The sequence below is a fragment of the Hylobates moloch genome, unplaced genomic scaffold (assembly GCF_009828535.3).
Source record: "Hylobates moloch isolate HMO894 unplaced genomic scaffold, HMol_V3 SCAFFOLD_11, whole genome shotgun sequence".
Taxonomy (NCBI): domain Eukaryota; kingdom Metazoa; phylum Chordata; class Mammalia; order Primates; family Hylobatidae; genus Hylobates; species Hylobates moloch.
This window is the reverse complement of record NW_026652286.1, coordinates 55,260,054-55,274,524: the sequence shown is the minus strand read 5'-3', so window position 1 is coordinate 55,274,524 and position 14,471 is coordinate 55,260,054. Positions and strand designations below refer to the sequence as shown.

General features: G+C 41.9%; 1 protein-coding gene across 1 annotated transcript in view; it reads left to right on the top strand.

Annotated features, from left to right (window-relative positions):
* Positions 1–95: 95 nt before the first annotated feature.
* The window catches only part of RAB30 (RAB30, member RAS oncogene family), a 97,128-nt gene continuing 82,752 nt past the window's right edge, over positions 96–14,471 (top strand). Inside the window, exon 1 of the mRNA XM_032167036.2 lies at positions 96–302. The gene's annotated coding sequence lies outside the window, so the exon portion shown is untranslated. The remainder of the gene's footprint in view (positions 303–14,471) is intronic.

Genomic DNA, 14,471 nt, shown 5'->3' with positions numbered 1-14,471 from the left:
AAGACTACAGTTCCCAGAAAGCACCGCTCCCGAGCATGGCTATTGGGGACGTTTGGACAGAGGGATGATGTCATTCCAAAAGCCCCACTGCATTCATTGTGCTACGGTCTCTCCACCCCCTGCTGCTGCTGGGCTTGCGATTGCCGCTTGCTCCAGCTGAGCTAAGAGTAGCAGCAGCACCAGGGCAGGGACTGACTCCAGCTCTTGGACTCAGGACATCGCAGACCTTCCCTTGCGTGCGTGACTCATTCGCACATCCATTTCTGTTTATGCCTGGGGTAGGGAGAAAAATCCCAAACCAGGTGAGTTGAAGTGATTTCTTCAAATGCTTCTACCAAGTTATTCCTCCCGCTTAGTTCTCAAGGCTTTCTTTTGGGAAGCTGTGAGCGGTGGGGAGGTGGGGGGGATTGGGGAGAGGCTCGCAGGCGCTGCTAAGGGGAAAAGCTCTGTGCCATTTGGGTCACTGCAAAGAACAACTCCAGCAACCTTCCCCCGCCAGAGTACGGGTGCCTGCCAATTCCCTAGTCGCAACTCCTCTCAACCTTTTTGAGGCGGAGAGAGGGGGCTGGGCTGGGAAGGATGCTGGGGAGTGCTCTTGGAAAATCTGAGGAAGGCAGAGGTGGGGGACTGCAGTCCTGTCACACACGGCCCGAGAGCTGAGGTTTGAGTGGGAAGGGGTGATGCGTGGGGAGAAATGGAGACAGTGATTTAATGTGGTCGCACTACTTTAGAACATTTGTATGTCGCTTGGACGAGCACTAGTTATTAATTTTTAAGATGAATGTGCTTAAGTTTTGTGGGGCTTTATTTTATGTGTGTATGTCTATGTCGTTTGTCTCGCCTTTTCTGCTGATTTGAGGTGACAGTGTCCTTTAATGGTGCACTCCGTGCCAGTCAGAAACATTTCACGTGTCTGGCGAAGGTTCTTTGAGGCTGCTGGAAGCAGCGTTTTGTTAAATGTTTTCCGTTCTCCGACTGCTGAATTCAAGATTGTTTGGAAGTGGAGCCGATAGATTTGTGCTTGTGTGTTTTAAATTACATTGCATAGGCTCTTTGCCACTGACAGTGGTACCATAATGAGCTGCTGTTTCTTGAGGCATAGTCACTACTCACAAATAACGGTTTGAAGAGATCGATTAGGGAAGAGGGGTTCATTTTAACACATTAGAGAAAGGGAAAGTTAGAAGCGCTGTTAACCTTCATTTGCCATTACTGAAAGGTGCCCATGGAAGACTGATTTTGGTCAGGGTAACCAAGGAGCACAGTAGTTGTTTTGTTATTGTTGTTTTTTTAAACGAACTGACATTTAACAGGACAGAAAGCATTCTGACTTATATGATGCTCTTGTAAGAGTTGTAGGGATGATTAGGGCAATAAATATGTTACTTTGAGATAAACAGCTGGCTGGCTTCACAACAGATGGGGCCAGTCTTAGCTGAGAGATCTACAACCTTGGAAATGAATGGACCTGGGGTCAACCACACCCCCTCTCGGAATGTCAAAAGAAGGAGAAATACCAGAGTATTTGCTTAACTCTAGAATGCTAAACCTTTTCCTAGCTGAGTCAGACATGGGGGAAACTCTTTACTGGCTGTCTTCTGCTGCTAAGCCAATTTTGTTCATTTTAAATTCAGATCCTTAGGTCTCCAGAGTTGTAGCTGTGTGATATTTCCTTAAATGCTGCTTGATGCTGAATGCAAAGGACAGTCCATTGTATGGGCTTTGTAGTGGAGTGATTTATTGGGATGCCAATGAGCAGCTTTTGGATTTGGGAAAAGATTAACAGTCAGCCTTTGCCTCTACGTCTCTCTGTTGATGACTCTCTCCTCTTCTGGACACCCTATCCTTCTCTCCTGTACTTTCCTTTCTTCCCCCCACCCCACCCCACCCCACCCACATCTCTTGAAATTCTATTTCCCTGTCTCTCCATCTGCAGTTTACATTTTTCCTTTTTGTTTTAAAATCCCTCCCTTATCACCAGCATATCACATCTCTTTCTCTCCAATCTTAGAACACCCTCCCTGGTCCTCCTCCACTTCACCTAGGAACTCCTGGGTGGATGTAGACTATGTGAATATTTTTGCAGAATCCTCTTTGAAGAGAATTTCTTTGCATTTTCTTTTTCTTACAGTCTGTGCTTGGCAGGATGAGCAGCAATGAGCCTGACCCCTGGTCTGGTTTGTAGTTCCTGTGACAGACATAATTTAGCCCCAGCAGCATGTGAACAATGAAATGCTGCAGTTGGGCTCGTGCCACCTTTCCTTTCACTGGCACCTGCCTATGGGTTAGCAAGGTTTTTAAATGCTCTACATGAAATGTTCTCATAATTCCGAAGGAATGAGTAGTCTTCAAATGGCTTGCCTTATATAATACATTTTTTTTTTCCTTATCCTTGCTGCAGCTGGTGGTGGGAAGGCTGGTCTTTTCCCCCCTTTCTTCCTGTTCCCTGTCGATTGCTGAGGAGCAATCCAGGTGGCCAAACTGCCCATTTGGTTTTTTGAAGATACTTGGAAGACAACAGTTCCCCACCCAACCTGGTTGTTTCTTCTCCTTTGTGCAGGAAAGAAGTTTGTTATTTTATACTCTTCTCTTAACCGGAAGAGTGTGATAGTGGCTATATTTGTTTATGTAACAGCAGTGCTCCTCTAGGTGTGGAAAGTCTAACTGCTATCCATCTGGAGGCAACTAGTGTGACAGGCAGATTCAGAAGCTGTCCTCTTAGACCTTTTATGCACCATCTTCTCATTCCTAATTTTCTTCTTCTGAAATACTTCCTTACTCACCAAAGTTTCTTTTATTGTCCTAGGGAGGAGAAATGGGCTAAATATAGTGTTAGATTTGGCCTCATCACTGCTGTCTCTGTGACCTTAAATAACTATTCTTTTCCTTCTGTTTCGGTTTACTTATTTGCAAAGGGATAATGATCCTTGCTCTTTGGTTTACTGATGTTATAGCCCTCTATAATCTGGCCCCAACCTATAATTCTGACAATTTATATTGATTGAGCAGCTACCATGTGTTAAGCACTGTGGATACATTAGTGAAAACAAATGCTTCCCCTGACCTCATGGAGCTTATATTCTAATAGGGGATATACTTAATAAATAATTGCAAGTGTGATGAATGCCATTTCCAAAAGGGTTGGGTAGGAGTGCCTGACATGGTACTTTCCCCTTGTCTGGGGTTAGCTGGAAAGGTTTCCTATAGGAAGTGACACTTCAAGAGACTTGGAGGGTAAGCGGAAGTAGTAATTCAGGATGGCAGTGGGAGATGCTTATAGTGGGACAAAGGTTTCTGGCAGAGGGAACTTCATGTTCAAAGTTCAAAGGGAAGAGTGGTGAACCTGAGGATTTGAAAGGAAGTTAGAGACAGAGCAAGAGGAGAAAGACTAGAATGAAGAATGAGGCTGGAGACGTGGGCAGAGACAAGAGAGTAGGCAGTTCTCTGAGCTACAGGTAAATTTTGGTCTTTATCCTAAGAGTAATGAGAACCTAGCCTGGCTTTAAAAAACTAGATGAATGACATATGTAGGATGATATTAAAATATTATCCTGGCTGTTAAGTAGAGGAGATTGAAGGAAAGACTTGGTCAGAGTGAATGTGTAGAGACCAAGTAGCAAATAATTTTTGTCGTGTGTGTGAGGGATGATTGTGCTTAGATCTAGGGTGGCGACAGACGGTTTAGAGAGACACTAAGTTTTTTTTTCTTCTTTTTTGAGACAGAGTTTTGCTCTTGTTGCCCCAGCTGGAGTGCAATGGCTCAATCCGGCTCTTTGCAACCTCCGCCTCCCAGGTTCAAGCAATTCTCCTGCCTCAGTCTCCCTAATGTCTTGGATTACAGGTGCCTGCCACCATGCTCAGCTAACTTTTGTATTTTTTTTTTTTTTTGAGACAGAGTCTTACTCTGTCGCCCAGGCTGAAGTGCAGTGGCATGATCACAGCTCACTGCAGCCTCCGTCTCTGGGTTCAAGCGATTCTCCTGCCTCAGCCTCCCAAGTAGTTGGGATTACAGGCACCCACCACTCCCAGCTAATTTTTGTATATTTAGTAGAGATAGGGTCTCACCATGTTGGCCAGGCTGGTCTCCCAAACTCCTGACCTCAAATGATCCACCCGCCTCAGCCTCCCAAAGTGCTGGGATTACAGGCGTGAGCCACTGCACCTGGCAACTTTTGTATTTTTAGTAGAGACGGGGTTTCACCATGTTGGCCAGGCTGGTCTCGAACTCCTGACCTCAGGTGAGCCACCTGCCTCTGCCTCCCAAAGTGCTGGGATTACAAGCATGAGCCACCATGGCCAGTCGACACTAAGTTTGAAAATTGTAATTGATAAGATTTGTTGATTGATCGGATGGGGGGATAGGGAGAAAAGGGAGTCATGAAATGACTTGAGTTTTTTTCTTGAGCAACTGGGGATGACGTTTTCAGAGAAAGAGAACACTGAATGGGAACCAGGTCTTTTTGTTTTCCGAAGGGAGGACCTTTGGACATGTTGAGTTTGAGGTTCCTGGAAGACATCTAAGATCTTTCACTCTTGTCCATGTGTAGGATGTGGCGTGATGGAGTAGAAGAGAGCTCTGGACGAGGCTTTCTCACACTGGGCATGCTTATTTATTAGCTGTATGATGTTGGACATATCACATTTTTTTTTTGAGCTTTAGTTTCCTCATCTGTACAATGTATTTATTCCAATAATTTATACTTATCCCCAGCATGGAAAACAACAGTATACTCAATTTACTTGTTATAACAGTTTTCCATGTACCATGCCAGGAAAACAACATTGAATAAGATACTGTTTACTTTGGAGGAATTCACTCAGGTGAGGGAGACAAACATAAATAATCACGTACAAAGAGGTACTTTGGCAATACTAGGCTGGGGGGTAGGGGTGACAGGTGCGGGAGGCGTCCACACCTTTGATCCTAGACGTGAAGGCAAGGAAAAGCTCTCCAGACTGTGTTTCCAGGCACCCAACAGAATGCCTCACACAAATTAGGGACTCTAAATGTTGGTAGAGTGAGTGAATTAACCTAAGTCACTAAGGGCCTATTCAAAAGCAGGAAATATCAACACATAGGAAGAGGACTATTAGTAATAATACAGATGCCAAATGTAAAATGCTTTTAAGAGACCCATTAAAATGTATTCTAGGCCAGCACAGTGGCTCACGCCTTTGGGTGGCTGAGGTGGGTGGATCACCTGAGGTCAGGAGTTCGAGGCCAACGTGGCCAACATGGTGAAACCCCGTCTCTACTAAAAATACAAAATTAGGCGGGGGTGTAGTGGTGCACACCTGTAGTCCCAGCTACTCAGGAGGCTGAGGCAGGAGAATCACTTCAACCTGGGAGGCAGAAGCTGCTGTTAGCCGAGATTGTGCCATTGCACTCTAGCCTGGGCCACAGAGTGAGACTCTGTCTCAAAACAAAAAAGTATTCTTTACACTTTCAGCTTTTGAGATATTTTGTGATCACTTTTAGGGAAATTCAGAAATATTTCAGATCTGGTTTCTTTTTGGGCTGAACTTCCTTTATTCAAGTCAGTTTCTCAAAAAAATCATTCTAATTGCATAGAGTTCCCTGAATCAATGGTCTCAGACTTTTGAATTACATAGATAAGTAAAATTACAAAAAATAAAATTGAATGTACTGTGAACAATAGTCATTCTTCTATAGTAAATTGAAAATGCCTCCTCACTTTTATCTCATAGAAAATATATTTAGCTTTATGAAAAATTCTCTACATTGGTTTTTCTCATTTTGTTGCAGAAATGAAACATCAGAATAGTATAATAATTTAGGGAACCATTGCCCTATTTTCTTGGCTGTGGTGGAAATGTGATCCATCTCCAAATAAGGGCATTTCCAAGTATGGAGGAATTTAATATGGACCACAGTTAATTTATTTTTAGTTTTTTCCCTATAGGAAGCCAACTTTTGAGAACTAGGTAGGCCTCCTCAAGATTAGCCTAACATAGCACTTCTTAATTCATGCCTGAAAGGTCCTCAGGAAGACCATGAACCTTTGAGATCCTGTTAAATTGTATACGTGTACATATTTATGTGCTGGAGTTCATATGTACATGCACATATTTTTGTATCAGTACGTGTGTGTCCTTGAGCAGATTACTTAATCTCTTTGAGCCTTTGTTTCTTTGTAAGATTGTTGTGAGGTTCACATGATGAGATCATGTGTTTTAAATGTTTGACACAATGCTTGGTATAGCTGGTGCTCATGGTAGCTGTTTTTAACATTATTTATCCATTTAAACATTTTATTTATTGGGTGGTGCTTGTTTAGTATCCACAGTGACAAAATGAGGAAAAAGATAATTTAGTGTAACTACACAACCTGATTCAATGGGAAGTACACAACATCTCTGATGTAGAATTTTTGCCAGAAATGCTTAACTTAAATCTAACCATGGGGCTGGGCATAGTAGCTCACATCTGGAATCCTAGCACTTTGGGAGGCCACGGCAGGAAGATTACTTGAGCCCAGGAGTTCAAGACCACTCTGGGCAACATAGGGAGACTCTGTCTCTCCCTCCCTTCCCCTCCCCTCCCCTCCCCTCCCCTCCCCTCCCCTTCCCTTCCCTTCCTTCCCGTTCCTTTCCTTTTCTCTCTTTCCTTTCTCTCTTTCTTTCCAGAGTCTCACTCTGTTGCCCAGGCTAGAGTGCAGTGGCATGATCACAGCTCACTGCAGCCTCTACATCCTAGGCTCCAGGGATCCTCCCATCTCAGCCTCCTGAGTAGCGGGGACCACAGGTGTGCACCACCATGCCTGACTAATTAAAAAATTTTTTTTAGAGACAAACTGTCACTATGTTGCCCAGGCTAGTCTTGAACTCCTGGGCTCAAGTGGTCCTCCCATTTTAGCCTCCCAAAGTATGAGCCACTATGCCCAGCTCTTGTCTCTATTAAAAGAAAAAAAAATCTAACCATAAATAAATAATCAGACAAATCCAGATTGTGGGACATACTGCAAAATAACTGGCTTGTGATCTTCAAAAATGTCACGCATGAAAGACAACAAAAATGAAAGGTATGAGGGACGATCTATATTAAGGGAGACTAAAGAGATATGACAACCAAATGGAACATGTAATCCTAGATTGGATCCTGGACTTAAAAAAAAAAAAGCTACAAAAGACAGTTTCAGGATAATTGGGGAAATTTGAATGGGAGCTACATATTAGATAATCAGTAACAATGTTAGTTTTCTTGGATGTGATAATGATTCCATTTGTTTAACCTGACATGTTGTAGATATTGGTATATGATCAGCTGGCATTCCCGAATATCTTCAGGAATGTCATAGCAAAGCTAGAACACATCAAGGGCTGCTTCAGGAGGCAGTGATTTTCCTGGTCATTTCAAGTATTTAATCAGCCTATGGGCTGGGATACCACTTTTTGGGACATTGTAAGTGATGTTTTATATCCTTTCTAAATACAATCCTGTATTCTGTGACTGGAAACTTCTACAGCTGGCACTCTATGCGTGACATTACTAGAGGGAGTGATGCAGAAGGAACATTAGCTGTTTCCAAATCGAAGGGAAAAGGTACCTAAATGTATATCTCAAATTTGTTTTTTGATTCTAGAATTGACATAAGATTACCTGGGCGCAGTGGCTTATGCTTGTAATCCCAACAATTTGGGAGGCTGAGGCAGGTGAATTGCTTGAGTCCAGAACTTTACCAGAGCAACATGGTGAAACTCTGTATCTACAAAAAATACAAAGATATTTTTGTATTTTTTAGCTGAGTGTGGTGGCGCACACCTGTGTCCCAGCTACGGGGTAGGGTGCGGCTGAGGCAAGAGGATCCCTTAAGCCCCAGAGGTCAAGGCTGCAGTGAGCCCTGATCATGAGGCCTTGTCTTAAAAAAAGAAAAGAAAAGAAAGAAATAACATAAGAGTAATTAAAATTCATTACAGAAAAACACATGGACTGTATAGGGAAAGTCCTCTTTAATTCTACCCACAAAGATAATCACCTGTTAAATTTTGATGTGTGTTCTTCTGTCATTTTTCCCCATATGTGTACTAGCAATATTATTATAATACATGCAATTCTGCTTCTTCTCTTTTGCTTAATATATTTTGGGCATTTCCCCCATGTATTTGCATATTGCTCCAACTTACCTGTTTTAATGGTTGTTAGGAACTGTGCTACAGTGAGCCTTTGAGTACCTCATTTTGTTATGAATTTGTGGGAATCTTTCTGTAAGATATCTTTCAGGGAGTAGAAATGCTGAGTCCAAGGGCACTAGCATTGCCCCCTGATTTAAATTCTTGTCAGCAATGTTGAGAGGGCTAACTCTACATACCTTTGCCAAGTCCATTAGCCACTTGGGCTGAACTCTTTTACTAAGGGAAGCTAGTTGTGTAGGGTGAACAGAATGGGGGCAAAAATTGAATTACGGAGTTCCTGCTGGTTTTGTGATGGTGGTAATAAAGGTTGATGTGTAAATAATGTAGAAATCCCTGGAAGAGAGAAATAATTTATGCCTGCCTGCAACACAGTACAGTGTTTAAAAAGTGAACTGAAACAATAAAGCAGTCAAGAGTTTTCCCCAGAGAATTCTGCAGAAAAATTTTATTTTCTAGTTACGGTTAGTTAGCTTCACTAAAATGTGGACGTCATCAACCTTGAAATGAAAATAATATCTTCTGCTCACTTCCTCTACATCCCAGTCATGCAACCACATTGCAAAGGGAGAATTTAAGCTCCACTTTTAATATCTGAAGCAGGTGGTTAAAAGGCCCGAGTGTTCATTTTTCTGAATTTCAGTAGAAGCAATCAAAGGGCAGATTTTTGGCATATTTCTTTAGAGAAGCAGGTGTGAGCTTAGGAGTGGCCATCAGTGAGTCACTTTGCCCTAACAGGAACCCTGGGGAAGAGATTGTGAGGATCGCAGCCATGAATTATTTTCACTCTTTAGCCGTTGTGGGTGGGTGAAGCAAACAAAACATTTGAGCTGTTTGCTACGTGGACAACTTATCTTTTTTTTTTTTTTTTTTGAGACAGAGTCCCACTCTGTCACCCAGGCTGGAGTGCAATGGCACAATCTCGGCTCACTGCAACCTCTAACTCTGGATTCAAGCGATTATCTTGCCTTAGCCTACCGAGCCGCTGGGATTACAGGTGCCCACCACCACACCTGGCTAATTTTTTTGTATTTTGAATAGAGACGGGGTTCCGCCATGTTGGCTAGGCTGATCTCAAACTCCTGACCTCAGGCGATCCGCCCACCTCAGCCTCTCAAAGTGCTGGAATTACAGGTGTGAGCCACCGTGCCTGGCTGACAACTTATCTTTTTAAGCCTCAGTTTCTTTATCTATAAAATGGGGATTATTGTGGGGCTCAAAGGAGATGTGTATAAAAGGGCTTTGGCAAATTTATGTGCACATAAATATATGCTGTTGTCAAAGGGCTCATGTCTCCAATTCTCAAACTGAGCAAGTTCACACTAGTCTTTCCTTTAACTCCAATGGCCACTGTAGGCTGAATGACTTTTTTAAAGGAGTTCTGTCTCATGTTGTCTAATTGTTACTTCTTCAGCTAGTGTTTGTGTGCTAAATGCAAGATCCTGTGCTGGGTATTCTGATAGGAAAACAAAGGTGGAACCATCTGAGTGCTTTCCTTCTTCACCAATTTTATTGTAGGAAACTAATATCTTTTAATGAGAGTCTTCAATAAAAGATGCTCTGCAAAGTTGTATTGTGGATGCTGTCTTATTCTCTCAATTCTAGGCAGTAGAATTTAGCTCCATTTTTTACATACAAACGAGGAACCAATTTTTAGTAAGGTTAAGTAAACTTGTTTTGTTTTTCGACATGACCTAGCCCTCCCCTCCCACTCTGAAAAATGCAGATGTAGACCCTAGGTAGGCTTTCTGAAACCAAAACTATACTGTTTCTCCAGCTGCTTCCTCTTCTTGCCTTGCCTTCTGATTGAAAATATAAGCGTCATGAAGGCAGGACCGTCTGGTGACATTTACTTTCATATGGTTCATGTTATTTTCAGGCACGGAGGAAGAGTTTTCTGTAGACCTTTTGTTCACTGAAGCCATAATGTGAACTGTCATAGCATCTACTGGGTGCCAGGTGGTTTATGTTTTATTTGATTCTTTTTCCAACTTAATTCGAAACCTTTCAAACCTTTAGAGCAATTGCAAAAATAGTACAGTGAAGCCAGGCACAGTGGTGCACACTGGTAGTCCCAGCTACTCAGGAACAGAAAGAATGCTTGAGCCCAGGAATTCAAGAGCAGCCTGGGCAACATTGTAAGACCCCATCTTTAAAAAAAAAAAAAAAAAAAAAAAAAAAGAAAGAAAAGAAAGAAAAAAAATCCCACCTAAAAAAACAAAAAACAAACAAAAAACATTCCATGTACCTTTTATCTGGATTAATTTGCTTTTGTCTTTACACACACACACACATGTGTGCACATATGAAGATACTTTTTCTAAACCACTTGAAAGTAAGTTGCAGGTATCGCCTTGCTTTGTCTCTAGGCCCTTAAGCATATATCCCCTAAGATCAAGGACATTCTCCCATGTAATCACAATACCATTACATGGAAACAATCATATTTTTCTGATTTCCTCAGTCATTCCAATGTCCTTTATAACTTTTAAAAAATTTTTCTGATCCAGGATCTTATCAAGACTACTTACACAATACAGTTGTGTTCTTTAGTTTCCTTTAATGTAGCATATTACCTGTATTAGTCAGTGTTCTCCAGAGACAGAACCAATAGGATGAATGGATGGATTGATGGATGGATAGACAGAGAGAGAGGGAGAGAGAGAGAGAAAGAGAGAGAGAGAGAGGTGGGAAGAGATTTGTTAGGGCGATAGGCCCATGTGATTATGGAGGTTGAGAAGTCCCATGACAGGCTGTCTATGAGCTGGAGACCCTGGGATGCTGGTAGCTTAATTCAGTCCAAGTTGAAAGTCTTTGGAACTGGGGAAGCTGACAGTGGAACTCTCAGTCTGAGGCTGAAGACCCAGAAACTGGGGGGCTGCTGGTGTTAAGTCCTGGAGTCCAAAGGCCAGGTAGCCTGGAGTTGTTGTCCAAGGACAGGAGAGGAAGAGTGTAGTGTATTTCAGCTCCAGCAGACAGCTTGACATACTCGCCTTTTCTCTGCTTTTGTTTTCTCCAGGCCCCAGCAGATTGAATGGTGCCCACTGACATTGGTGGTGGATCTTCCACACCTGGTCCACTGAGACATGCTACTCTCCTCTGGAAACAGTCTTGCAGACACACCCCCAAATAATGCTTTACTAGGTTTCTAGGTATTTCTTAATCTAGTCAAGTTGACACCTAAAATTAACCACCACAGTACCCTTGCCTTTTTTGCCTTTTATGATATTGAAATATTTGAAGATTCCAAGTTTGTTGTCTTGTGAATTGGATTTGTCCGATTGTTTTCTCGTTATTAGATTCAAGTCAAACACTTGTGGTGAGAATTCTTCATAGGCGATGTTCTATCCCTCCCCGTGCATCATAGGTGACACCTAATGTCAGTTTGTAACATCACTGGTGACATGAGGTTTGATCATTTGGTTGAGGTGGTATTGCTAGATCTCTCTATTGAAAGGGCACCCTTTTCCCTTTGTAATTAATGAAATTATCTGTGAGGTGATATCTTGAGATTGTTTGAGTATCCTGTTCCTCAATAACTTTAATTCAAAAGTTTTAACATCTATTGATAATCCTGGCCTTGGTCAATTGGTATTTATGAAGGCATGATTTTCTAATTCTCTTTCCTTCTGTATTTATCATCTGATAGATTAGCTTTCAGCCCCCAACCCCCCTGCCACCCTGCTTTTTTTTTATGAGACGGAGTTTTGCTTTTGTTGCCCAGGTTGGATGGAGTGCAGTGGCGCGATCTCGGCTCACGGCAACCTCCGCCTCCCGGGTTCAAGCAATTCTCCTGCCTCAGCCTCCGGAGTAGCTGGGATTGCAGGTGTGTACCACCATGCCTGGCTAATTTTTGTAAAGACTGGGTTTCACCATGTTGATTAGGCTGGTCTTGAATTCCTGACCTCAAGCGATCTGCCCGTCTTGGCCTCCCAAAGTGCTGGGATGACAGGCATGAGCCATTGTGCCTGGCCCCAACTGCACCCCCTCCCTTTTTTTTTTAATATCACTTGGACTCATGGTGTCTTTTTCTCACAATGTGTTATAATCTATTACTAATCTTCCTGCCTTTTTTCCCCCTCAACCTTATGCTTTCTGATATTCAAATTGTCCCAAATGTAGCTATTGTGAGCCTATCTTATCTATTTGGCCCCAAAAGCAATCTGATAAAGTAGGCGAGATTTTGCACTTACAAGTGAGTAAATGAAGGCTCAGAAACTACAGGTAACTTTCCCAGGATCATATACCTAGTTAGCAGAAGTGGCCAGATGAAAACCCAGTTTTGATTAACTCAAGTGGGTCCTGCTACATGGTTCCTGCTACTCCACACTGCATCCTGGTGGACCATGAACAGAATGTCACTTGCTGAAACCAATTTAAAAAGAAAGCACAATCCTTGCATCATTGTTGCTAATAGCAAATAATTGGAAACAACTTTAAATGTGTATCAGTAGGGAACTGGTTAAATAAATGGGTATGTATACACAAGGGAAAACTATGAAACTGCAAACAAAAATTAGGGTGTTCTCTAAGTACAGATATGGAAAAATCTCCAAGAATATATTAAAAGAAAGAAGGAAGGTGCAGAACAGTATATATTTGTGAAATAAGTTGGGGATAAGAAAATATATTCGATTTTGCACACAGAAACCCTGGAAAGAGGCCAGGCACCGTGGCTCACACCTGTAATCCCAGCACTTTGGGAGGTCAAGCCAGGCAGGTCACTTGAGCCCAGGAGTTTGAGACCAGTTTAGGCATCATGGCAAAATCCCAGATCTACAAAAATACAAAAATTAGCCAGGCATGGTGGCATATGCTTGTAGGCCCAGCTACTTGGGAGGCTGAGGCAGAAGGATCACTTGAGCCTGGAAGGCAGAGGTTGCAGTGAGCCAAGATTGTGCCATTGCACTCCAACCTGGGCGACAGAGTGAAACTGTCTCAAAAAGACATTAGAGAAGGCTGCTTTAGCCATTGGTGGCTGGTCAGGAGACAGAGGGATGCTTTAAAAAGATCCCAAGTGTCGGAGCCTACAAACTGGAGTTTGAATTTGTGTTATGGCATTTCCTTTTTTGTTTCTTTATTTTATTTTATTTTATTATTATACTTTAAGTTTTAGGGTACATGTGCACAATGTGCAGGTTTGTTACATATGTATACATGTGCCATGTTATGGCATTTTCATGCTACACGATCTTGGGCAAGTCATAACTGCTCTGAGACTCAGGTTCTTCATCTATAATAGGGGATGTCTAGTCTCAAAATGTTTCTTCACAAGGTACTTATTACAAGGAATATAGTTACAAGGAAATTACAAGTTACAAGGAAAATAGTAACTTCACAGTGGAGAAACATGGCAGACACCACTTTAAGTGATCAAAGTTTACACCAGTGATGGGACACATCAACATCGGAGAAGTTCACAGTATCACTCATGTGGCATTCCTGCCAGAAATACAGAACCTGATCTAATCAGAAATAGCTAAGGAAATATCTGATAAACCGAAATTGAGAAACATTCTACATAATTTCTTTTTCTGTATTTTTCAAAAAGGTTAAGGTCATGAAAAACAAAGACTGAGGAATGGTTCTAGATTAAAAGTGACTAAAGACACATTAAAAACTAAATGCAACATATGATCCTGGATTGGATCTTAGAGAAATTTTATTTTATTTTTTGCCATAAAGGCCATTATTTGGTCAATTGGTGAAGTTTGAATAAGGGTTGAGATTAGATAATAGTATAGGATGAATGTATTTCCTGATTTTGATAATTATACCGTGGAAACACAAGGACTGTCCTTGTTTTCTAGGAAACACTAAGTATTTCAGGGTAAAGAAATGTCCATTACAGAGGGAGAATGATAAAGAAAATGTAAAGTATTTGAGTAGTCTGGGTGAGGGGTAATTAGTGGTTTTCTTGAAGCTTTTTGGAAGTCTGAAATTAATTAAAAATAAAAAGGTAAAGATGGTGAGAGGGGAGATGCCAATACTTAGAGCACAGGGTTTGTTGCAAGGGTAAAACAAGGCTCAGGTCTCAGCGTGGTGCCTGTCACCTGGTGTGCTTCCCAGTACAGGCTGGCATTGTGGGATGGGCAAAGCCGACAGTAGCTCTTAGCCATCATGTGGGAGCCAAATTAAAATTGGCCTGTGGCATATGGTGACAGTATTGTTCTGAATCCACAATTGGAATTCATGGTCTGACGAATACTTTTCTCTCTTATTTATAAATTCATTTAATTGCAAAGTTTCTAAAAGTACACACATCAAATCACATTTAGTTATCCACTTAACAAATCATCTCAGTATAGTGTTAAATTTAT